At 41.9% G+C, this 25,819-nt stretch overlaps 1 long non-coding RNA gene across 1 annotated transcript; it reads right to left on the reverse strand.

Annotated features, from left to right (window-relative positions):
- Positions 1 to 4,322: 4,322 nt before the first annotated feature.
- Positions 4,323 to 19,713, reverse strand: LOC124855029. Its single transcript, XR_007034967.1, has 3 exons — positions 19,568 to 19,713; positions 5,105 to 5,141; positions 4,323 to 4,511 (listed from the first exon to the last, which is right to left on the reverse strand). It is a non-coding gene; the product is annotated as an uncharacterized LOC124855029 (long non-coding RNA).
- Positions 19,714 to 25,819: the final 6,106 nt, after the last annotated feature.

Here is a 25,819-nt window from a genome sequence, read left to right on the forward strand (position 1 = left end):
CTTCCACATGCCCCTGGCTGCTGAACACTTTGAAATTGAAACTGTTTATGTAATATTTCTGTACAAAAATATGAAAGCATGCAGCAAGTAAAAGCAATCTCTGATAACATTTCCTGGGGGGGAAATAAGTAATTGCAATGACTATGACACGAACATCTGAATAACAACATAATTTGAAACTGTCCTGGTCTTCAGTGTTTACTAATCAACCATGCATTATTTATGTCAAAGCCATGGACAACAATGTGTTCCTGTTGCACAGCACCACATTACATATCACAACCTCTTCCGTAATAGAAGTCAGATCATCCTGCTGCAAGAAACACCAAATATAGATTCTCTTATTTGGGGAGGGAGTTACATCATTCCCAGCAGTAAATCAAAATGACACATGTATTACCTTGAAATTGGTTTGCTTTAAGTTTTCTTTGCATAGTTAATTACCCAGGGATTAACTAAGGGACTGTGGCATCATGTGAACCTGGCAGCGTTTTAACATACTCTAATTACTGCTGCATGATTAACACGTTATGCCAGCAAATATCACTGTCTGGCGGTGTTACATGACAATATTTCAGCATTAGAGCACATGTGAATGGCTCTACCTGCTTCATTACTTCATGGCATATATGGATCATTTTCACAGATAAACTGATGTTTAGAAGGTCAAGCCAAATGAAGATGAAAGATGACTGGGTAGAGATACTGAAGAAAACTGTTTTTGAGGCAGCATAAAGAAACAGTAAACAAGGCATCCCACGCACTGACCAGCTGGTTTCAACACCCACATTCTGGTGGAGGACAGCAAAGTTGCTGAATTATTTCAAAATTACTGATAACAGGTTTATAAACATCTTTGGTTTAACTTGTGGGAACTGTATACATGGTAACATAAGATGAATACTGAACCAATACTTTTCTTCATAAGAAAAAGCAGGTATAAGCTGTGATTTTCGTAGTTTGCAAGAGAACATTCAAATGTCACAGCACCAGATCTCTTGCAGTGAGAATACTAGGTGCTATGTAGGTCAGACAGGTAGTGTAACTAGACTAAAAGCTTTTGCAGGTGAGTCAGAGACTCAGGCGTCTTATTGAATATAACGCTTTACAGCTCAGACTGACACGTTCAGAGAATACCCTGCATAAGGGTGACAATGACTGGAGTGAAATACATTTCAGATGCAGCACTTGCTCAGAAATGGCACAAAAAAACAAGCAGCATCATGCAATGCATCTCTTAATTTACACTTGCATGTGTCACACTTGTTCCAGAGTGAACTAAAGAGTGTTCATTATACCTTTCATAGTGCAAATGAACCTGCAGCACCTTTATCTACATGGATCCTGTATTCCCCCTGTCCTTAGCTCTCAGCCTTTGTGATTCTCCCTGGGTGAACCGTTGTAAGGCGTATGAAGAGCACAAGTCTAGGTGAAATGTTCTCAGTGTTAAAGTGAGACAGCTGTTTGCTTGGGTAAATCACTGCTTATTTAATGAGGACAGAATGTCAAAGTTTTTCTATGGCAACAATTGATCAAAAATCCGTACATGTCGCCTTAAAGGAAAACTCCAACCCTCAAGGTTACATCAAAGTGTGTTTACAGCAGTTGGGGAGTTCTACTACACACACTTTGTGGCTCTGGAGGGAACTGAGTGAAGTCTGATAAATGTCCTCAAGTCACCTCAATTGAGTCAGCATTAGTTCAGGCCGAAGACGACAAGTTGAAAAGACAAAAAAGTAAATAAATTTAGGGGTTTGGCATTAAAAAGAAATCAGATTAGAACATCTGGCCTTGTCTGTGTCTGAGGCTAGCAGACTTACTTTTGATGAAAAGGATTATTGGTAAAAAAAATAAAAATACCTCAGATTTTGCTGCATCCATTTTTTTGGTCCATCTGTCGTACTGCAATGCTAAAAAGGTAGATCACTGTTTAAATCCAAATCAGACATCCTTTCCAAAAAACAATAGGCCTTGATCTGGCAAATAATAATGTATGGCTTGCTCCATTTCAGTGTTCCAGTTAGACATGCCAGTGAGTAAGAGTGCTCATCAGCAGCTTCATGGAATTAATGGAATGCAGGCATCATTAGTTTAACTAATTATACCTGTGCCTTTTCGGCCCATGAACATTAGCCTACACCAGTCTATAGAGAAAATAAAACTGTTGATTGGGTCTCACTGGGCTTCGGGCAGTCTATAAACAGGGTACTAACACCTGTAAACAGGGTACTATAGTAGCCTATATATTGATGGGGCTGAATAAAATCTGATTTAAATCGATCTTAATTCAAATAATCTATTATTAATTCAAAAATCCAGAAATGCATTTCACTGTTTACTTTTTACAGTCCTTTTCACTGTGGATATGTGACCCTTTAACCCTGTTAGTGTAGTGTGGCCAGGGCATGTGCTACAAGATGTCTGAATTTCAGATTTAAAGAGCTGGACAAAATAAAAACACATACACAAGATGTGCCAAATGGAGGTGAAATACTGTGGAAATACAAGACAGCACCTACCCATCACACTATCTGCCAAAATGTCTGATCTGAAACAAGCCTCACTCGAGATGACATTCGTGATGAAGTTACAATTCAACTCTTTGCATGACCAATTTGGTATGTCTCATTTTTACACTGGTTGCCTGGTGGTTTTATATAATTATTGTACAAAGCATACAGTTTCTGCTCTACTATGGGCCCATTATTGTAGCAAAACTTTTGACAAATGTGAGTCTCAATGCGTCTGTGTGTAATCAGAGTGGTGTGAAAGCTGCAGCTCCTGAAATCCCAGACAAATCTCCACACATATTTGCAGATCGCGGCACGTATTTGCGGATCTGCCACGGCAGAAGTGTAGCAAAAGTCACGTGTAAAATAACTTTTAACAATTGAGAGGCCGCCTGAGCAGAAACTGATGAATTGTCTGTATTTACAGCTCTTGAAGCAAAATACAGCCATTCATTTCTATGTATGAGTTTGTCTACACATATAGCACTTTGTAGTTTGGCTTTTTAAAGACTAATTGTACCCTCATGGTTGAATGCACTTATTCTAAGTCGCTTTGGATAAAATCATCAACTAAATGATATGCAATGAATTGTAATAATTTAAATGATTTGGGAACTGTTGGGTTTCTCTATAGATTTTAAGGTCTTGACCTTATTATGTTATGATTTGGCCCTTAAAATTGAACTGAAGTAAATACCTTTTATTATAATTCATTCTTCTTTTTGTGAAGCACTTTGTAACCTTGTTTAGACAAGTGCTGTACAAATAAAGTTATTCTTATTTACAGATATCAATACACTTGCAAATCTGAATATATATTTGAAGATCTGTTTTTGTACATATTTGCAAATCTAATTACACACACACATTCTAAATACAGATTTGAGGATTTTTTTTTACACATGTTCAAACACACACACACACACACACACACACACACACACACACACACACACACACACACACACACACACACACACACACACACACACACACACACACACACACACACACACACACACACACACACAATACAGATTTGCAGATCCACGTACACATTCACAAATCTCATTATAGGATTGAGACAATAGTTTTGCTACAATAATGGACCCATACACCACACAACACCCAATCCTAACAGTAACACAATATATCACTACAAATAGTGTGTGCATACAGTTACAATCTGCAGAATGCACCTCCAGTTATGCTAAATACAACTGTGTTATATAAATTTGTGAAATGCTGCATCCATTCACACACCACAGAAGGCGAATATTGTACAAATGGCTTTTTAAAAATCTTGTGAATTTCCTCTTCTCACACAAATGGACACCCAGCGGTGGTTCCTATGGTAACGGCCCTAAACCATGTGGTGGCAGATGGAAGGAGAGCTGGAGGGCTAAATTTATCTTCCAGCATCCTCACCGACTACAGAGAGAGAGAGAGAGGGAGGCGGGCAAAGGTGCCTCCCTCCTAGAAGCTACGGCTTTTTGTAGAGGGAACGGTACACATCTCAAAAGAAAATCAATACTTTGGGAGTCTTGAATTTGTACTATACCCACACACTCCTTCATTCTTCCAGGGGGAAACAGAAAGGAAATGCACACACCAGGATGACAAAGAACACTGGATCAATCTCCATGACAATACAAGCCACATTATTCTCAACAATCCACCTAAAGTCGCCTGTTTAAACCCTTCTTTTTGTTTTACCATTCAACTACAATATTGCAACATGCCAAAAAAACTCAAATACAACATATCTATGTATAAAATGTGCATTTTACGGTTTTCTAAAGTGAGGTTCTATCTTAAACACTGGCATTAAGAGCATCGATGTTGAATCAAAAAGTGGGTATTTCATTGACTTGTCTGACCTAAGCAACACCTTGAATGCCCTCATCTGTTGTTGTGGTTCCACCTCCTCATCAGCTGAGCATTAGCAATGCTGTTAATTCCGAGAAAGCAGCTTCATCAGCAGCCTGATAGCGGCGCTCTCTGGGGACAGAGAAGGAGAGCCCTCTGGGAGTCAGTGCATGCACAGACACCCCTCTGTGTGTGTGTGTGTGTGTGTGTGAGAGCCTCGAGAGCGCTCAGGAGGACATGCCAGGCATAAGAGGTTGGATGCACAACACAGGGAGCTCATTCACTCCTTGTCCGCGCAGTGAGCGTTACTACATACACAGCCCACGACCCGCTCACTATATGCACTCTCCCTCTCCTTTCATTCACACACAACCCCCCCACACACACACACACACACATGCACTAACACATGCAGTAACACATGCAAAAACACACCAGCACAAACACCCTCATTGCAGAAACTGTGCAGTCTGAATATGTTTAAAACGGCAAAAAAATTCGGCTCATTTCAAATGTGTCTGACGCTCTGAGTATGATTCCACAAATGACTCGTATTTTCCACCATTCACTGGCTCATTGATGGAGCTGCCTTTTGCAATAACAAAGACCTGAATGGAGAAAATCCCCTGGCTCTCACGTCACGTCACCAACATCACCTCACACACATCAAAAACGACTGCAGATGACAAAAAAAGAAGAAGATATCAATGTTTTGGTTTTTTTACCTGGTAGCAGGTGGTGTTGTCCTCCTGTTGTGAATGACTGGAAACAGGGAGAGCAGGGACAGTCAGAGAGAGGTGAAGGGAAGGAGAGACAAAAAAGGATGAATGAGAGTGACGGTGAAGAGAGAGTCTCGGCTCTACGTGCACTGGGCTGACAAACAGGTAGCTGAGTATATTATGCGTATGAATGAGGAGGAGGGTACACACTCTGCCTGTCTATCTCCACCTCTTTCATACACCCCCCCTTTAGTGTCTCTCTTTCAGGTCAAAGTGAAGTAGCAGCTCCTTATTTGGAAGTTGACGTAAGCTTGTGTTTCTTTTGGCAGCGGTCTCGGGCTGCACAGCTGGCAGAGCGGTGAGAGGCAGAGGGGCAGGGTGAGTGGTCGGTGTTTTAATTTGACTGGGAGAGGGAGTAGAGGGAGTTACTTCATATTTTTAAAACACAGTTTACTCATTCAGGTCTAATTTTCCAGCATAGGTGGAGAGCTATTGCTGCTGCATTCAAAGAAAACCCTGGAAAATCTGAAAACATATAAGGACCGGCGTGAAAAAAAAAAAAAAAGAGAGGCACAGGCATTCGGCTTTTTAAGAGCAGCTCTGGAGAATGTCCACACACCACAGTGCAAGTGTTCATGCTCCTGCCAGGGGTCCGGCTGAAACGAGTCCAGGCAACTCTGACATCACCCTCCGCTCTTTCATGCCATGTGGTTTTTTTCACCCCTCCGCCAACTGATTTTTTTCAGAAGGCTCAGAGCTTGAAGATATGTGGAGCAGTGAGGGAATACCAGCCGGTGGGATGAAGGCAGGCGGTCAGTTGCTCATCTGGCCGGGCGTGAAAAGTGGAAGCTGAGAGGGGAATGGAAGAGAGCCCAGGGTGACCATCCTGCACCAGGCAACAGAGAGTCCTTGTGACATGGGACTAGAAATAGCGTGTGAAAGCAGGCTCGAATATTGAAGTTTTAGAATTAAGGCTGATAAATAGACAGTTTTAACCATTTGAAAGAGCATTTAGAAAGAGTATGAAACCAACAGTCACCACTAAAACGGTTTCTATAGTTACCATCATGTTTTTATGTGTATTTAAAATTATAAATGCTAAAAGATTAGAATAAAGCTGGAATGTCAAGGTTTTTATTCTTGATTGACAATTGGAGTATGGATAGACCATAGATAGACACAAAATGCAACAAGGTCAAATGTAAACGACAAATAAATCATTACTGAAGCTTCCATTCCACTGAAGAGATATAAAATATCACCGGGGAAAACACCAGATCTGTTTGGACTGATGAGGAGAAAGTCACCTTCCTTAAATCAACACAAACAACATCCATCACATTTTCCACAGGGTTTTCATTAATTCAAAGTTTGACTGGTACCATTCTTATTACTTTAGAATATAATTTATTGGAGAATCAACACCAGCAGTTGTTTATCTTGATGAGCCAACTCCAAATATTCACATAGGCTTAGAGCAATGGATGAAAATGTGCATTAATTCACATTTGATGGTTTTCTGGCTTTTAATTTGGATGGAAACCCGGCTACTTGTCAACAAAAAATCAACTCTACAATAAATGTAAAGTGATATTTTTAACGATTCACATCCAGTGCGATTGCTAGATAGCATTTGATCTCACAATGTCAAAATTGCATTCACACCAGCTTTAAATAGCAGTAAATCACAGGAAAACCACACATTTTGTGTGTTTGTGTACTTTTGTGGTTGGTGATTACCCCATTGAGACTCACACAAGTTAAATATAAATTTAAATTAGCGATGATCAATTTTTATTGAACTAATATTGGATTTTACATGGAACTGTCCATGATGGTGGCTTTGCAGCCACAACTCCCGTAGTTTTTTCTTGGCATGAGGAAAATCACAGAAAATCACAGAAAAATGTTATCACTGCAAAACAATAATTTATTGCGAGCTGCAGAGTGCCCCTGGTCCTTCTCAGCAAGTATTTGGGTCCGTCTTACAGAGAATATTAAACTGGTGGAGGCAAGACTGGAAATATTTTTTTGCTGAAGTTTTTACAAAAAAAAAACATCTCAAACACCCTGCTATTGAAGACAAATTACTGTTGACTGAGGTGTAAATCTGCTGAAAATAAAGGTGGTTATTGCATTCAACATATTGCGGTTTGTTGTCATATTTTTTGAGTACGACATGAAGACTAATATTGGTTGAGTAAATCGGTCTTACTCCACATGTCAGCCTTTCTGTAGGTGACAGAGCTGCCAGTGTTGAGCTGGTCCACAGGGGAGGATTGCCTCTTTGCAGCTGAGTCCTGTCTCCGTGGCCTTGTCACACTGTGAATATCATGCTACCACAGACACACATTTCCTCAACAGGACTATTTCTCTTTGTTAGGAATTCAGGGCAGGAAAGTGGATGAAAACAACTAGATAAAAACTGTCCTCTTTTCTCCATGCCCAACACTGGGAATTCATTTTGTACCTGGAGCTACACAATACATTAACATTTAGCAGTGGCTGAATAGAAATAATGTCCTATTTTAAAAGATGCAGATGTAGAGAGTGAACCTTCCTGATTCCAGATTGGCCACCATTTAAATAAGTAGGGCAAATAAAAAGCTTTTACTTCTAAAGCACACACCACTGCTTTTCTGAAATTGAAAGTGTTTTGCTTGTATTGTCGTTTTTGTGTTGACTGACTATATAATAATAAGAAGGTACATACTTAACCCAGCTTTTATTTGCCACTACACCACTTATGTTATTGTGTGGACTTATGTAAAAATGTAACATTATTATGTGTAAATGTCACAATTCAGGAAATCTGTTCTCTTTTTGTCCATCTCATCAATAAGCTCATCTGTAACTGATGATGATCATCAGCATCACATATTTGAATGAAACTTAATTTTGCAATCAGGTCTAATTCAACAACAACCATAAAGATATACTTGTTTGAGTTAAAAAAAAGTATTAACTTAGATTCCTGCCTATTATGCTATAAATATATCTATATATCAACACAAATTGAATACATTTGAACTGTTTTGAACTTAACAAGGCAACGGTGATGTAGTAGGGTTTATGTTTACAGGGTTATGTAATGCTAACCCTAACCCAGGTTTAAGGTATTGGTTGACAAATATGGATCAGCTCTATACCTGAAACTGCAATTCACTTTTTTGAATTGATTTTATTCTGTAAATTAAAACACTATGGCTAGTATTTTCATATAGAATATAATTCATTATGTGTACACTTAAAGAACATATGAAAAAATAAAGTACCTTTATAGGAGAATGTTTTCACTATAGTCATCACCCAAGCCTACCCCCTAGTACCACAACGAGATCATTCCTCTACCTAGAAGTCTGACTGACTCTCTGTGGTCAGAGATGAAGCTCCATCAAACTGGAGGTACGAAAACAGGGACCAGTCAGTATCTGATTATACCTAAAAGGTCAATAATAGTAAAATAGGCTGGTAGGAGGGGGGTTCTGGGCACGGTACCAATAAAGAAGAGAGAGAAACCCCAGACAGCGTCCTCCTCCGCATCCCAGCAGATCACATATTCACATATGGCCCTAGAACACCGCAGAGACAGCAGAGTCTGTCACTGTAGCTGTCTGTGTACAGTACAGGATGGTGTCCTTCTTTATGAGCTCTGAAATGGATTATCACTGTTTAACATGTGGGACGACTGCGTGTTTCATTTGAAAGGCACCTTTGCCAGAGCAGACTGTCGGTTCCATGAGAGCAAAGAAGAAGAAGGGCCTTCTTCATGTATGTAGCTGACTATAAAAATAACAGTGTCTACCTTTTTGCATGTGTGTAAACCCAGCAAATAAATCCTAACATATAACCATAACCACAGCTCCCCTTGCCCCCCACCAGACGACCAGCCACAGACAGACCAGAGACCCCCCCACCCTCCTCCCCGCATCACCATACATCCACCGACCAGAAAGGAACAGATGCCCTTCTCAATCTTAACCTGCCGTGATGGCCACAGAAAACAGCAGTGTGACCAGCACACAGTAGTCTACGATTGCCACAATTCCGGGAGGGATTGTGTTGACTGATGTTGTGCAGGGCTCAGCTGTGGTGGGTGGTGCTGGTTCAAACCCTACTACCAAATGTTCCAATAACATACAAATTCCATGCAACTACAATTGTACCTTTTTGGACCAAAGAGGCCTGTGTATGTACGCAAGGGGCAATAATTAAAATATTGTGGTACTTTGCATGTTTGCATCGCAAAATGTTTTGAGGGATTTCTGGTCTTTATTTGGTTTACTGCTTAGTGTGCCAAGGTGTGACTGATGGGGTTTTATTTTCGGTCCTGCAAAAAAATCCTGTCCTAAAATCTGATTTCCGGACAAAACAATTAGTTTTTGTTTATTTGTTGTTAAAAAATGAGCCTGTATACCCAAAAAATAATTAAATTATTTAAAAGTGGGGAAGGTGACCCATTAGCCAAATGGTTAGGGCACATACCACTCAGCAGCTGGACCATGGATAAGGGTCAACCGGATCATTTACTGCATGTCATTCCACGAGTTTCTCACCCTGTGTTCTCTGTCAGTCTGTGAAATGATAACATTAGATAACTCCGCAGCTAAAGTGGAGACTGAGAACTGTCCAAAGGATCTTCTGCGATACTTGAGCTAGGCAATAAAACATTTTCAATAATTAGCACAATGTACTTTTCATAAATAGCAATATAACAAAGGTTATAAAATGTTTTACTGTTTGTTATTCTGTGCTCATAAAGAAGAGTTTATAACAACAACCTTCACTCAGGAGCAAAAATCTGTCTTTAAACTTGAAAAAAAGGGTTTTTATCATAATATCAATAAGACCTAATTATTAGACCTAAGACCTGTATTATAATGATGCTCACAAGCCCCAGGTGCAGCTCGGTCAGATATCAATCATATCTGTGGAAACATTGGTATGGGTGCCTTTTAAGACTCTCATGAATAAGAGTATGTTTGTATGTGTTTATGTATCTGTTTTCTTTTTTCTTTATGGTGTATGTCTTGCTATTGGGTCTAGAGCCTGTAATAAAGTTTATCATCATATTACTACATTAATTGTTGTTTTGATTTATGTTAGAACATTTTAACATCTATGAAGGAGTTTTAGTGGAACAAATCAGCAATATTACCATTTTCTCACGGTTAGTATTGAAACAGCAACTTCTAAAAGATGCTTGTCTGATGTGACTCCAAGTTCTGTCAATAATATTAAGGGCAGTTTATTTTTGTTACTGCAATATACAGTGTAAAATGTTACTGTATTTTATTTGCGACAACAGGCTTCAGTATCATAAATAAATACAGACAAATGCTGCCCTATCCTTGTCAAAATAAGAAGAAGCTGATTGATAGATGTGCAGCATGTACCACCAAAGCGTGAACCAATCCTTTAACAGTTTCAGTCAATCATGCTCCGCATACTGATCTGCACGGGTGGTCCACCACCAAATCTCTATTTTGAGCCAGGAAAAACCCTGCTTACAGGCCGCTGGAAGCTGTGCCAGACACTGGCTGATGTTGCAGCATGTCCTGGGTCAACGCAGGCTGATACAAGTTGATTGAAGTATAGAAACCCCACAAACAATTAGCCACATACTGTATATGTGACAAACAAATAGTAACACACTTAACAATAATAATTTGGAAGACATTGTTCCATTAAAGTCGCATATTTTCTGTTTACCAGCATTCACGTGCACACCCACTACCGGACACACTCATGCTCAATATGACTTTTCTGCTCTTCAAACTTCACTGTCCCCAATGTATGTTCTATATATAGCTAACCCAAGGGTGATCACTCTATAAATACAAATAGTTGCTATATTGATAGTTACAGTCAGAGACTCACTGACCACAGGTTCATTTACTGAAAAGTGGGGAAAAATATGTAATTATAGCAGTAGCATACCAAATCAGGAACAAGGAAGGAGGTACAAAGAGCCATAGAATGGAAGCCATTGTGCAAGCAAAGCGAAAACAAGTTGAGAACGCTGAGAGGAAAAGCTAAATATAGGAAAAATGACCAGCCGCCTGCTATATCTGTCCCCACATCTAAGTTCGTCTGTGTCTGCGAGCGTTGGTGGTTTTAGGGTGTAAGTGTGGGTTTCGGTGTGAGCTCTGGCTGAAACAGTGACACTGTTTGCATACACTCATCACTATTAAAATGACAGAATCGTACTGCTAAAGGCTACACCTGTGGTCAGGTGAATTGCCTACATCTCTTACTTCTGCGTAAATCAACATTTCTGGGATTTGAACAATGAATTCTTGGAGAACGAAAGCAAACAAAAAGATCCATTCTTACTAACATAGTGAACTGGGAAAACTACCAGAACAGAATTCATGTGTAAGGTGTTGGATCCGACGTGGGATTCATTCAAAAACAATATCAGTTCTGTAAAAGGAAATTCCCTCCAACACTCTCTCCAAATCTTCATTACACGTAGCAGCTCCAGACTCTAAACTTGGTGAGATCCAGGGAGATTTGCTTCCCTAATTTCAGCCTCTTATCTCTTTTATTTCAATGCAGCTATTGTGAAAGATTATCAGCTTTTTTCATTTCGACTGCATCACATAGTGGGCATTGGGTTTCCAACTGCTGGACTGCTTGAATTTAAGCTGAGCACTTTCTTTAAATTGGCTTCTTTGCTTGGCTGTTACTGTATCTGCTGTCTTAGGTTAACTTGACTGCTTTGTTTGTGCTGTTTTCCTACCTAGGAATGTGTGAGCTAGGATTTTCTTTTCCCTCAGGTGTGAGATAGCCAGAACCAGTTCTAGTTAAGGTTGCTTTAATTGTATTCTAATTCTAGGGCTAAGTTCTGATTTACTTTCTACCTGTGAGGTAACTACCCGCAAGACAAACTTCACATCTGACTTTACTACCCAGCAATCCCTTGACTTCCTTGCTCTCACTGAGACTTGGATCACACCAGCACATCCACCCCTGCTGCTCTCTCCTCAGCATACCCTTTCACCCACACACCCAGACCCACTGGCACAGGTGGTGGTCCACTCATCACCCCCAAATGGAGATTTTCTCTCTACTCGCTGACACATTTTACTCCACTCTCTTTTGAATGCCGTGCTGTGAATGTAACTCATCCGGTACAATTCAATATTGTTGTCCTCTACCATCCACCAGGTCCTTTGCAAGTTCTTGGAGGAATTAGACGTCCTCCTCTCGAACATCCCTGAAAATGGCCCTCCACTTGTCCTTCTGAGTGACTTTAACATCCAGACAGAGAAGTCGTCTGACTTATTACTTTTACTTCCTTCCTTTGCTCTCTCGCTCACTCCTTCCCCAGCTATTCACAAAGCTGGCAGCCACCTAGATCTCATATTCACCAGAAACTGCTCTACCTCCAACCTCACTGTAAAATCTCTTACTCTCTCTCACTCTCCCAATCTGACAACCCTATTACATCAACAGATTCTGTACTGTCCGTCGCAACATCCACTTCCTCTCTCCCTCCTCTCTGGCCTAATCTGTTTGATCAGCCCTCCCTTCATTTTACTCTTTCTCACTCATACATCCTAACTCTGCCACAGATACTCTCCTCTCTACTCTGTCCTCCTCTCTCGACTCTTTCTGTCCTCTTACTTCACGGCAGGTGCGCAAGTCCTCCCCAGCTCCGTAGTTGTCTGACTCAGTGCGTGCCGACACTATGTCGGCAACAGAAAGGAAATGGTGGAAATCAAAACACACTGACGACCTGCTTACATATCAATCTCTTCTCTCCTCCTTCTCTGCCTCTATTTCTGCAGCTAAAAGCTCTTTTTATCAGACAAAAGTCCTCATTCTCCAACCCCCAAAAAACTCTTCTCCATCTTTTCTATCCTCCTTGACCCCCCAGCTCCTCTCCTCCTTCCTCCCTTCCCCAAGCCACTGTGAAATTACCTTTCCATCAACCACATCTTCATCCCCTACTCTATTCTCTTTCACCCCCGTCTCCCAATCAAGTTCTTACTCTGGTAACCTCCACCCAACCACCTGCTCCCTTTACCCCATCCTTTCTCACATTTTCCAGGCTATTGCTCCCGACCGTCTTCCTTTTCTCACCCATCTTATCAACACTTCCTTATCAACTGGCTGTTTCCCTAACTCTCTTAAAGAGGCAAGAGTGAACCCTCTCTTCAAGAAACGAACCCTCAACCCGTCTGAAATAAACAACTACTCTTCTTCCTTTTCTTTCCAAAGCACTCAAGTGTGCTATCTTTAATCAACTCTCCTACTATCTTCCCCAGAACAACCTTCTTGGTCCTCACCAGTCTAGTTTCAAGGCAGGCTACTCAACTGAGACTGCCGTCCTTGCTGTCACTGAGTTTCTTCACACTGCTAGAGCAGCCTCTCTCTCGTCTGTGATCAACCTTCTGGACCTTTCTGCTGCGTTTGATACGGTGAACCACCAGATCCTTATTTCCTCCTTTCAGCATATGGGTGTCTCAGGCTCTGCACTCTCCCTGCTCACATCCTACCTCAAAGACCGTGCCTACAGGGTAACTTGGAGAGGATCTATGTCAGAACCTTGTCCACTCACTACTGGGGTCCCTCAAGGTTCCGTCCTGGCCCAGCTACTCTTTTCCCTGTACACCAACTCTCTTGGCTCAGTTATTCACTCACATGGATTTTCCTACCACAGCTACGCAGATGACACCCAACTAATTCTCTCTTTTCCTCGGTCTGAAATGCAGGTAGCAGCAAGAATCTCTGCCTGTCTAATTGACATCTCTCAGTGGATGTCCGGACACCACTTGAAAATCAACCTTGACAAGAGCGAGCTACCTTTCCTTCCAGGGAAGGGCAACATCAGGAGAATATGTCCCCTTCTCACTCAGAAAGCACAGGTTCTGGTCCAGGCTCTCGTCATCTAACGCCTAGACTACTGCAACTCCCTCTTCAACCTACCTAAGTTCTCTCACACTACACCGCTCCTCCACTCCCTTCACTGGTTACCAGTGGCTGCCTGAAATCCCCTTAAAGACACTAGTACTTGCGTACCTTGCTGCGAACGGATCGGGCCCAGTCTACATTCAGGACATGGTTAAACCTTACACCCCAGCCAGTCCACTCCACATCGGCCAATCTGCTTGCTGCTTCCTCACTGCGAGGGACACCTAGCCACTCAACAAAATCACGACTGTTTGCTGTCCTGGCTCAAAACGTTATATCAAACTTATACAGTGAAAGGTAGGCAGTTAGACGAGGTTGTGCACTTCTTGAGCCTCCGCTGCAACTTGGGTTGTAACTAGTGACTACACTTTCTGTTCATGGAATCTGCCCTAATTGCACGAACTTGGAGCCCAAAAGAGGTAATTACCACAAGTGGCTGCAGAGGTTGCTGTTGCTTGGCAAAAGTTACAAAGTGTTTCTTTAACTTGTCGTTAACATGTACAGGAAAGCTTTTCTCAACAGATCATTCTCCACAACAACTAGGCAATTCCATCAACTGATGATGACTTTGTGGCACAGAAAATTCTAGATGAAGTTAGTTAGTAGACTGATCTATCAGACTTTCATCTGGTCTGTACCAAAAGTACTGAGCTTCCATACCCAGCTCAAGCAACAAGCTTCTACTGAGAGTGCTTTGGCTTGGTAAGAAGAGACATTGGCTGAGGTCAAGATGCCATCAAGATGTTTTGAACCAAATCACTCCTAATATCAGAGCAGTGAGCGTCCACGGTGCATCAGTGCATGAAAAGAGCCAGGGAGAGAAGCTAATGGAAACCAGTGAATAGCCGATAACAACCACATGCAAAGTCTTCACAGGAGCCTGAATGTGTACAGCTGGCACTAACTCTGCATGATGTGATATAACTCGGATGGATCAATAATAACACTGTTGAGCCTAATGCATCTGGCTGAGCTGTGCGCTGGGTTAAGCGGGATACAGAGTATAAAAGTACATCCCAGCCTGCATTCATTCCAAGCAGAAAAAAAAAAAAAAGTCGCTGACCTTTTGTGCATCCACTTCATTAAGACACACTTCATTTCGGGAAGCCAGGCATGCCAGTTTTTGCAGCGAACACAGCAAATCCATCCAATTTTTTTCTCAGTACTGTAAATGCAAATAATCGGCTTGGATCTCAAGGTGATGTAATGCAGGGAGAGAGCAGCCATATGTTCTCTTATTTCACCAACACTGAATCAACAGACAGGGATGAGGCAGTGATCCAAAGAGCCTGCCTGTCCAGGAATCTATATCCTCCACACATACAGACAAAGAGGAGCTATAGTGTTACTTGAGGCGATGATAATATTTTGACATAAACTCACGATTCAAAGCAGTGATTGAGACGTGGCTGCCAATGATACTCAGGTCCGCCTGCAGGTAGCTGCTGAGTCAGCAGTATCTCTGTGTGAATCTAGTAGTGGTGCAATCTTTATCGCAGGAGGATCATGAACAAAAGACATACTGTGGGACAAATCCAGAAAAATAGACACAACGGCTGTTACATAATACAAAAGCCTGCGGTCTAGTACTACATACAGTAGTCCTCTCTCTACTCAGATAAAATTGACCTTGATCCACAATGTTAATGTCAGCAGGAGTAAGCAGAGGAGAGGAGGCAACACTGAGGTGTGGACGTCACTGTGGTAAGTCTCCAGTAAGTGCATGTGTCCACACCATGCTAAAGTTACTTTAATCAATATCTTTACATCAACAGTGGATCAAATAGCTGTGTGTAATATGAAAGACACGTGCTAAGTGACCCACAGAGAATTATCAGCAACTCAGCAGTCAGCATCACTTCGCTGTTTTGGTTTCCTCTGACTCTTCTCATCCACCTCGTTTTCAGCAGCAGGCAGCTCTTTGCAGTGAACAGGTCTATCGCAAACATACTGTACACTACCTGACCAGACTACACACAGAGAGGCAGACACATAGACAGACAGAGGTAGACAAGCAGGTGAACATGTAGCAGCTGCTATAAGAGACAGATGCTTTCCCCAGGAATTGGTGGAGACCAAAAAGGAGCTATAAGAAGAGTGAATATTCAACTTGCACTCATCAGCTGGAAAGAAACAAGACTCTGAAAGACTTATACTGTTGCTTCATGTCTCCTGGGTGGGTAAGGACGCTACAAATTTCACCATGAGCTCTTTATACAGTCATATGTTGATGTGCTTACAGCTCATCATAACATAATAAGCTGCCTACATACCAGCCGCACTTATACTCCCACTTTCAAAAGGTTTCGTGTTTAAAATACATGGTAACAGGGAAAAAAGCCTGGTTTGGACCTATTTCACAGCATACATTTTACTTGCCACAGAAGGTAAAACACTGGTGTCAATAAAAACACAAAGGGCTCAGTGTGCTTGTGTGGGAAGAGCAAGGCAAAGAGTGATGTCCTCCTGTTCTTTTTGATGCCATTCGGTCTCAACTTTGATAATAACAGTGGATCCTAATATGTAGCCTATATATCAGCACTTACTACAGGATGCTCACCTGCTGAAAAAAAATATCTATCTGCATACACAGGCAGATGGCATCTCCCCTCCTCCTACAACAAATTGCCTACTGGATATAACCTTTACGAAACCTATGATAACACGACATTAAATTATGTAAAAGAAATAGTAAAACATTAATTAATTTATACGATGAATCTGATAAAAGATTTGTAATAATGTCTAATACAATTTTTACATAGCTTGAATTAAATGTTTTAAAGGAGCAGAGGCAGGGTTAGACATGAACAGGGGGACATTTTGTGGCTTATCTGCATGCATGTGTGTGTGTGCATTCACAAGGTGATTTGTGAATGAGAACTGCAGCTGACAGGCCTTCTGCCTGACAGGCTGCTCTCTCCACAGGGGTCACAGAAACAAGAGGCCCTTCCACCTCGCAGCGCAACCCAAGCTGGGTCCATACGCTTGCCTCCAGGGTCACTGACGGCATCCAACCCCTTCCAGCAGAGGGCTGCAGTGCAGCCAAAGGCAGAACAACTCGCAGTGAGCACGCACATGCTTCGATTCCCAGGCTCCCAGGCGCGCGCGCACACACACACACACACACACACACACACACACACACACACACACACACACACACACACACACACCACACACACACACACACACACACACACACACACACACACACACACACACACACACACACACACACACACACACAAGATTTTCCAGGGAAAAGCAAATGCGTGGGCAAGGATGTAAACACACACAGACACACACATGCAAGTGCGTCCTTTCATTAACAAGGATGAGAGTCAATTTCCTATCCCGTCGTCTTTGGCCGGTTGCTGGCAGGGAGGAAATCTGTTCGCTTATGGCAGTTTTGACATGTCAGCTTCTGCCTCTGTGGCTGGGGGAAGTCCTCCTGATTGATGACCAGGGCCCACCCTTGGGTCTCCCACTGCATGACTAGCTGGAATGTTGTTACCCTTATATAAGTGCAGTTGCGCGTGTGTGTGCGAATCGCATCCTATAAGTCGCATGTGACTGCTGGTTACGTGACACATCTTAAATCATAAACGCAAGGTTTTGCACAAGAAATCTATGATTTATGGCTGCAGGAGTCGCTTAAAGTGAAAATTGTTTTCCATGTTCGAGGCAAGGACATGGAGTTTGATGATATATTGCACTGGGAAGAGATCTGTTCGAATTAGAGGAATGCAAGTTCAGCATTGTGTACTGTAACCACTGTAAGAAATGGTATACAGTCATTTCCTACTTCCTACTTAAACTGCACATGGTGATCACAATTTGTACTGTGACATCCTGTACTGGCCTCTTAGGAGCAAGAGGATGCTCACAATCAAACTGACTCTGTTTACCAGTAGAAGAACCCTTTAGAGTTTATATATTAACTAGGACTGTGTATCAAAACACAAAACCTTTTGGTACCAACCAATATAAAATAACTGCAATAATTTATTTAAACTGTTAAATAAAAATAAAAATGAACAGTTAAAATTTGTTGGCAACAAATTGGATGATCAATTAACCATTTAAATAAAGTTAAAGATAAAGTTACAAAGCCAAAGACCAAAAGTAATCACTTCGCCACCTTATCAAATGTGACTATTTTTCTTAATCCTGTAAACTGAATGCATTTGAGTTTTTGATTGCAAGTTTTCACTATTTTCTGTGAAGATGTTCCTCTAAAATTGTTTCCTCTAGCAATACAGATTGGGAGTAGCAGCTGGCAGCAGCACACGTGCTAATGTTTTGGTTACTGCAGCCGTGCACACCAGTACGTCAGGAGTGGAAGCAAGATAAAAGAGAAAATGACGACAGAAAATGTTAAGGAAAACTCGATCGACAGTGTTGCTGAAGAAGACACCTCAACGGACACAGCCCGAGGCTCAAAAGACGAGGACGATGTTAAAAAGGGTCAGAGGAATTCATAGAGTGGAGATATTTTGGCAAATTGCGTTGAAAGCATGTTCCCACAAAGACAGGTAATACCACTAATATTTTTTACCACCTGATGCAGAAATGACAGAAATAGTGATTTGATTTACATCGTGATATATCGATATCGACTGATATGGGGAAAAAAATTTGAATAAAAACATCTCTAATTGTTTGACACCAAACTGATTAATGAAGAAATTAACATGCAAATTAGCCAGCAATGAAAACAATCATAAATTGCAGCCTTCCATCAAGTATTTGACACACTAAAGCACCAAAGAGTTTGAGCTATCTCAACTCTACTGGTAAAACCCAGAACACAGCAGTAAAAGATTCAGACAATTAAGAACAACAGCTAATTGTTGGCCATGGTCAGATTTCTAATCTTATCAACATATGCTTTGATGGTTTGACTTAAAGGTTCATTGTGTAGAATTTAATGGCATCTGGTGGTGAAGTTGCATGTTGCAGGTGAACACCCCTCACCTCACCCTCTCCTTCCAAACTTGAAAGAGAACCTGTGGTAGCCTTCAGTTGTCATTAAAACTCAAAAGGTGTTTAGTTTCTCCAGTTTGGGCTGCTGTAAAAAACATGGCGGCCTCCGTAGAGAGGACCGACTCCTCTCGATTTAAATTAGAAGATAAAGAAAACAAAAAGTTGTACAATTTTGATGAAACACACTAGTGAAAACATCACTAGGATTAGTTTATATTCAATTTCTGCCAATAGATCCCTTTCACCTAAATCTTACAAACTTAACCTTTAAATAAAAAAATGTAAAACTAGTGACCAAGAAACTTAGAACATTTAAGAACTTTGGCTTCTTTTGTTGAATGAAGGCTTTTGTAGGAAATTATGTCCAAAATAAATGCCAGGATGTGCTTAAATTAAATTTGTTCATGTGACATGTTGACTGACCTCGTCTGAAGGCAAAGATGTTCTGAACACTCAAACTCAGTATGAAAAAAGCTTGTTGTCATAGAAAGAGCAGGATGTCATGATTGATAGGTGTGCTTTCACATTTTTAAATTGCTTGAGAGAGAAGACGCTTACCTTCTCTACCGATCAATGTCTGAAGAGGGAGCGTGATTGCTGGATTGTCATTTACAGAAAGTTAGTGACACTATCTGGAGCATCCCCACGTTTCAGTCAGACATCAAAAAGGTGTGGGTGATGGGATTTCAGACACTGTTCCAACATCCGACACTGACCCCCTAAGGATAATGGCAAAAATAAGTATTATTTAAGTACCAACATTTGAGTAACAGATTGACAAACTTTAAACAAATGATACAGAGCCCTAATTATGACATGATTGATATCTGAAGGAACTATTTAAGTCATTAAGACATTTTCACTTTGTCCTCAAAGGGGCCGCTTTGGCAAAGTTATGAAGGACGAAGACACATTTTCCCTCGGTAAACACATTTCCAATCCCTCACCACACTTTATGTTTCAGCGAGGGTTCCGACCGTATGTTTACTTGGCGAATTCTCCCTTTGCTAAGTGCCTGGAGAACATCAGTGAAGCTGCAGCGATACAAGTGCCCTCACATTTCACCTGCTACCGAGGACACTGTAATGACTGACACCTGAGGGATGAGGCACCCACCGGTGACTCCATAAGAACAAGCTGTATGAATATCAATGTTGTCCTTTTTCAGGCTCCGCTGCCCTTCACTGAACAGAGGGACCTTTGACAGGGCCTTTGCAAAATCCAAGAGAGTATGCAGTTTTATAATGCAGCAGCACGCTGTGGGACTTCAGGACACATTCGGAGACTCTGTGCAACGCATAAATGTTTATCATACCACCACTGCGTGTGTTACGAGCCGGGCAGAGTTAACTCTGAGACTGGTTACCCTTTGAGCCGTGTTGCTAATGCCCAGTGTCAAAAAAACACTTACACCATTCTGGCTCCAGTGGCAAACACAATGAAAGCCATTTGGGCTTCGGGCCTATCAGTGCCACAGTAAGGCCATTATGCTTCCACTTTAGCACCCATGAAACATTAAGCTCATTAGGGGGGAATTCTAACCTACAGGGATCCATAACAAACCAACAGGATTACAGTGTCCATAAAGGCTGTGATGATGGTTTTGTCCATGCTTGATATGCACAGAGCTTGGTAAATTGCTATGGATTAAAGTGCTGGCACACTGCATTTCAGCAGTTAATAATAATAATAATAATAATAATAATAATAATAATAATAATACATTATATTTCTATAGCACCTTCCATACAAAAAAAGAAGCTCAACATGCTTTATAATCACATGAAAATAGATAGATTTAACATTAAAACAGTCTACAGGATAAAAAAAGGACCCAAAATGTTGATTATTATAAAACAAGATGAAAAATGTGTGAGATGGATAAGAAAAACTGCTTTCATGTATATTAATGTAGGGGTACAGAAGATGTGGAATCCAAGACAAATTGGGGATGGACTGCACTTAGGTAAAATAATGACCATCTTGAAATGTAGAAATAAACTTGTCTGCTGCAGTTTCTGCTGTGAATCACTGCTCTGCTCTTATTTATATTTGTACAACAGGTCGCACTGTTCCTGCTGCCCTCTCTTCTCTGTCTCTCTGCCACAAGCACAATGCATTATGGTAGATATTGCTTGGTTAATGACCATCGGTTGTACACTACTTTCACGATGCATTGTGGGAAACGATGAGTCCACTATATAGGGTAAAAAAAAATGTCACTAATCATTCGAACGTCACAATGAAAATGCGAACTCAGTATATAGTGATTAGTGAGTGATTAGATAATATGTTCAGATGTTTTTCTTCTTCTTTTAATTTCTGGCAGATTAGGCACAGGAAGTGCATTGCCGCCTCCTGCTGGCTAAAAATGATAACATTAGATTTTTGCAAGCAGCAATGATGTAGCCGGGGGAAAAGATCCAATCACAAGTGGTCATGGGAGACACATGAAGAGACACATTTTGCTCTCAGATGTGAACTGACACACTGAGAGCTGTCCTGTCATAACCCGATCACCCAGGACGCATGTTAATGTCACATCTGAACAGGACAGACCACAGCAGACTGGTACATGCTCATGTCTTTCACGCTTCCACACCTGCTTTATAACACCAGCTTTTTGCTACGAGATAACAGCACAATCCCAATGTCATCTTCAAGGTTATTTTGTCAGACTTCACAAAGCTCCTCCAGGACGACAGCAGACACTACACACGCACACAGAACACTACTCCTCACGTCGAGCTCACTGCTCTTGTGTTAAACTGCCCCCGAAATGTGTATATATTCATGTTACAACTGACAGATTTATGACGTAAGGAACGTGATCAGTTTCAAAAATGATGTCTAATGCTATCAAAGGGTACATGAGGTCAATGTTCCCCTCACCAGCTATCCTGCGACAACAAATGACAGTCGCTGCCTCCTGCTCATCTTGCGGGTGAGTGATTGATGCAGGTACTAAGCATCACACCCCACTGCTGGAGCACACAGTCGTGGAGTGTTATGTCCCCTCTGTGCATCCTTCCTAAGGTGAAGGACAACACCGGGGAGAGGAAAAATGATAATACACGACCACAATCACAGATACTGGCTTTTTCCACAGGTCCTTTGGGGAAAGAAATTCCCCCGTCGAGGACGCAGTGTGACAACGGAATGACAAATATCTGACCCCGTCACTGCGCAGTGAGACAGCAGGACAACATAACACACAGAGCGGCAGCCTGGGGTTCGAGTTAAATGATGACAGCACTTCATGTGGTTCAACAATAAAGATTTTACTGTAAAACTGTCATAAGTCGCTTCACCCTGCACTAAGTCATTGTGTGCATCTGTTCCTCATTACTGCCTCCTGTCACCATGTTTCCCTTCAGATACAGAGAAGATGAGACTACACGGTAGGTGATCAATAAAAACTCAAAGCATGCTGATTGACCTATTAGTCATAAGGTAGAATTGTTTTTATAATCAAGCATTTTAATCCTTTACCAAGTAAAATTTGTTAAATTTACTCAAATATTATTTTGCCTAATATTTAAGATATATGAATTTTAACTGCATTAAAATGTTCCATTCATTTGGATTAGGCTTTTAAAGGTAAACTACGTTACTAAATGTATGTTATATATCTATGCAAGTTTGCATGAAACAAGTGAAACTGAGATTAGATGTGTTTAAAAGGCTTAATAACGAGGTTTACATTGCCTAAAATGCATACATCTTGAATATTAGGTTGAATATAGTTATAATATAGTATAAAGATTTGCTCCTTTTGTCTGTTTTTTATCATTGAAAACTGAACATAGGTCTTTAACTGTTGGTCAGAAAAAAAAAACGGTCTGAAGAGGGCACCTTGGGTTCCAGGATCCCGTGATGCATTTTACTACAGATTTTTTATAGACTTACATTTTGTTTTTTTAAATGCTTCTGAAAATAACAATTGTTCCAGCGCCATGCTTGCCCCTCCCTCCCAAAGCTAGTAGCATGACAACATCCAAATTTATCACGCAGATTAAATATACACATCAAGAGTTATTGCTTAACTTCGTGCACAGACGTGTCGTGTGCGTTTAGAGAACACAAGATGTTATAATAAACCAGTCTTGTTCACTTGAGGAGATGGAAAACACAAGTGTCCTATTGTGTGAAGTGTTTTGCAGCAGAGCAATGTTGCCAGCACCACAGCTGTCCTCAGATGCCCTCCAATCCAGCGCGCCTCATTGCAATGAGGAGAGTGTCAGCGCTGCAGAGTTGTAATGTTCACTCGGTCATTTCCTGCCTCTGTGTGGACACCGACTCATGCACACACATATTTATTCTTATACCATTTCAACTGGGACAGAAACAAAGATCGCCCCCCATGCCTAAATTTACTGTAGCATGATGGGACGTTAAAGCTTATCCACTTGGCCACGCCACCGACATCCAAATCAAGCCCCCAATTTAAGCCCAGTAGTGATTATGTAATGTTATCGGCGATTAGATCCCGCGGCCACAAATGAATAAGTAAATAAATAAATAAGCAGAATCCGCCCAGAACGGGACTGTTTCTCACGCATGATGTCATGTTGGCTGCGTTGCAGGCTGGTTACGCAGCGATGTCCGAGCAGCAGAGAGGCGGTGTGCAGCCACAGTGATGCTGCTGCTGCTGGAGTACACGGCTTTCGCCTTCTGTTGCATGTGGTGGAGAAGAAAGGCGACGCCGAGTTCCTTTAAAGTAATCACTCATTTAAGACTAAATATGCTCCAGAGCCTGAGGCGTATACTAAAACACAAGACGAACTGTATCTCCTGATGACTGAAGGTCAAGGTGTTCGTTCGGCATTGGCAAATTGAGTAAATGAGGACCTTTAGCTCTGTGATCTTCCACCGAACTTCAAGTAGACTACGCATGGTCGATATGAAATCGTCAAATAGAGGTAGTGTGAAAGCCGAGAAATAAAGCAACATTCGCTGTTAAAACGCACAGTCAGTCGTGTTCTTAACGTGGATGCACGCTTGCAGACGGGTGAGTAAATATAAAAGTGTCATGTTTTTAAAAGGACTCTGGTTTTCGTACAATCGGGTCGCAGGCATTGCGCTGATGTAGCCCAGTGCGATGCAACTAACAAAGCCAATAACCACAAGCCACTAGACAGGATACACACCTATGTGTGTGTGTGTGGGCGAATAAAAGCTTCATTTGAGGGGTTTTAATGAGTGTAACAGGCGCTAGCTGCTGTTATATGAGACACAAAAACACCTGCAGCGCTGTTGTACGCAAACCACAGCGTTAACTGTGCGTGTGTAAAATCGATTAACAAATCACTGATGTAAAGTAGAAGCAGTTTTGCTACATAATGCAACATAGCGAGCCACACACACACACACACACACACACACACACACACACACACACACACACACACACACACACACACACACACACACACACACACACACACACACACACACACACACACGCTACTATCATCAGCGACAGGGCAAAATGAATATCAAAGCCTCCAAATACACATCGAAGCCCACACATACTCCTCTACACCTCTTTCAAAATAAAACAATTTTAGCTCTACCGCTAATGTTTCACTATTAAGTTAGGTTTTTTAAACATCACCTCAGCTGCCTCCAGCAGCACCGTTACTCCGAACACAAGGCGAATCCACGACGTTTATTTTGAACCTGCAATCAACCCACTTCCTGTGTTGTTATGTCCCACTCTGGCTCACTTGCCGCAGCTCGCCGCCGCCGCCTCCCTCGCGCAGACAATGAATGGAGCCAGCCCCGTGGAGAGGAGACGGACGAGCCCCGGCACCGGGTTCAGGAGCCGCAACAGCGGTCCGACATGTCCGCGACGAGCCCAGCAGGGAGCGGGACGCGGGTCCCCTCAGCCCCGCTTAGCTACGTTAGCTGCATTTTGGGTTTTTTTTGGTTATCTTACCGTTCGTCCCAAGGAAAACACGCCTCGCAGGGAAACGGCCGTCCCGTCCCCTCGTGGGTAATGTCCCGGTAGAAACACCGCAGCTCGGCCCGCGGCGACGTGTCGGACAGCGGCTCACTGACACCGTGTGCGAGGGGACATCACCTGCAGGAGGAGGATGCTCAACTTCACTTCTGCTCTGCGGCCACCGCTCCGCCAGCTCCGTCAAACCTCCGCAGCTCCTGCCACCGCACACAGGAAACTCTCAAATGAAGCTGTCAAAATAAAAGCGCGGGAGGAACAAGCCTTGGGGGGGTCGACTGGATTGTAATGGAGATCGAATACGTGCGATCCTTTCATCGGGTCATCTTGTACAATAATATGCGGCTTAAACTGCTATTCGGCTGTCTTTGATCAGATCAGCGTCCTCTATTGATGGCTGCAGGTTACATTTCGGACCGGAAAACGCCGTGTTTAACTCTAGCAAGCTTGACAATGTCATCCTCAGCAAAACCTCATGCAACATATAAGTTAACAGTATTTATGATTATTTATCCTTACACTTCCAGCTGCTGGTATCTGGGGTCTCAGCCTGTCAGCTCTGCTCTGTCGCTGTACATTTATTTTGCTTCCATATAGGACAGCTGTTGCTGCAGGTGATGCCGTGACAGGTCCGGTCCCTGTGTCTGCTCCAGATGCTCTGCTCCAGATGCTCTGCAGGCAGCAGGGGATGGATCCTCCGGAAAGTTGTTGCAGTAATTTACCACCGCGCTATCTTCACCTCTGTCAATGTCATCACGTAAACACAAAACTGCATTTCCGGCCACAACTTTGTAAACATACTACTACTACTACTACTACTACTTATAATAATAATAATAATAATAATA

This window comes from Hippoglossus stenolepis, chromosome 17 (assembly GCF_022539355.2).
Source record: "Hippoglossus stenolepis isolate QCI-W04-F060 chromosome 17, HSTE1.2, whole genome shotgun sequence".
Taxonomy (NCBI): domain Eukaryota; kingdom Metazoa; phylum Chordata; class Actinopteri; order Pleuronectiformes; family Pleuronectidae; genus Hippoglossus; species Hippoglossus stenolepis.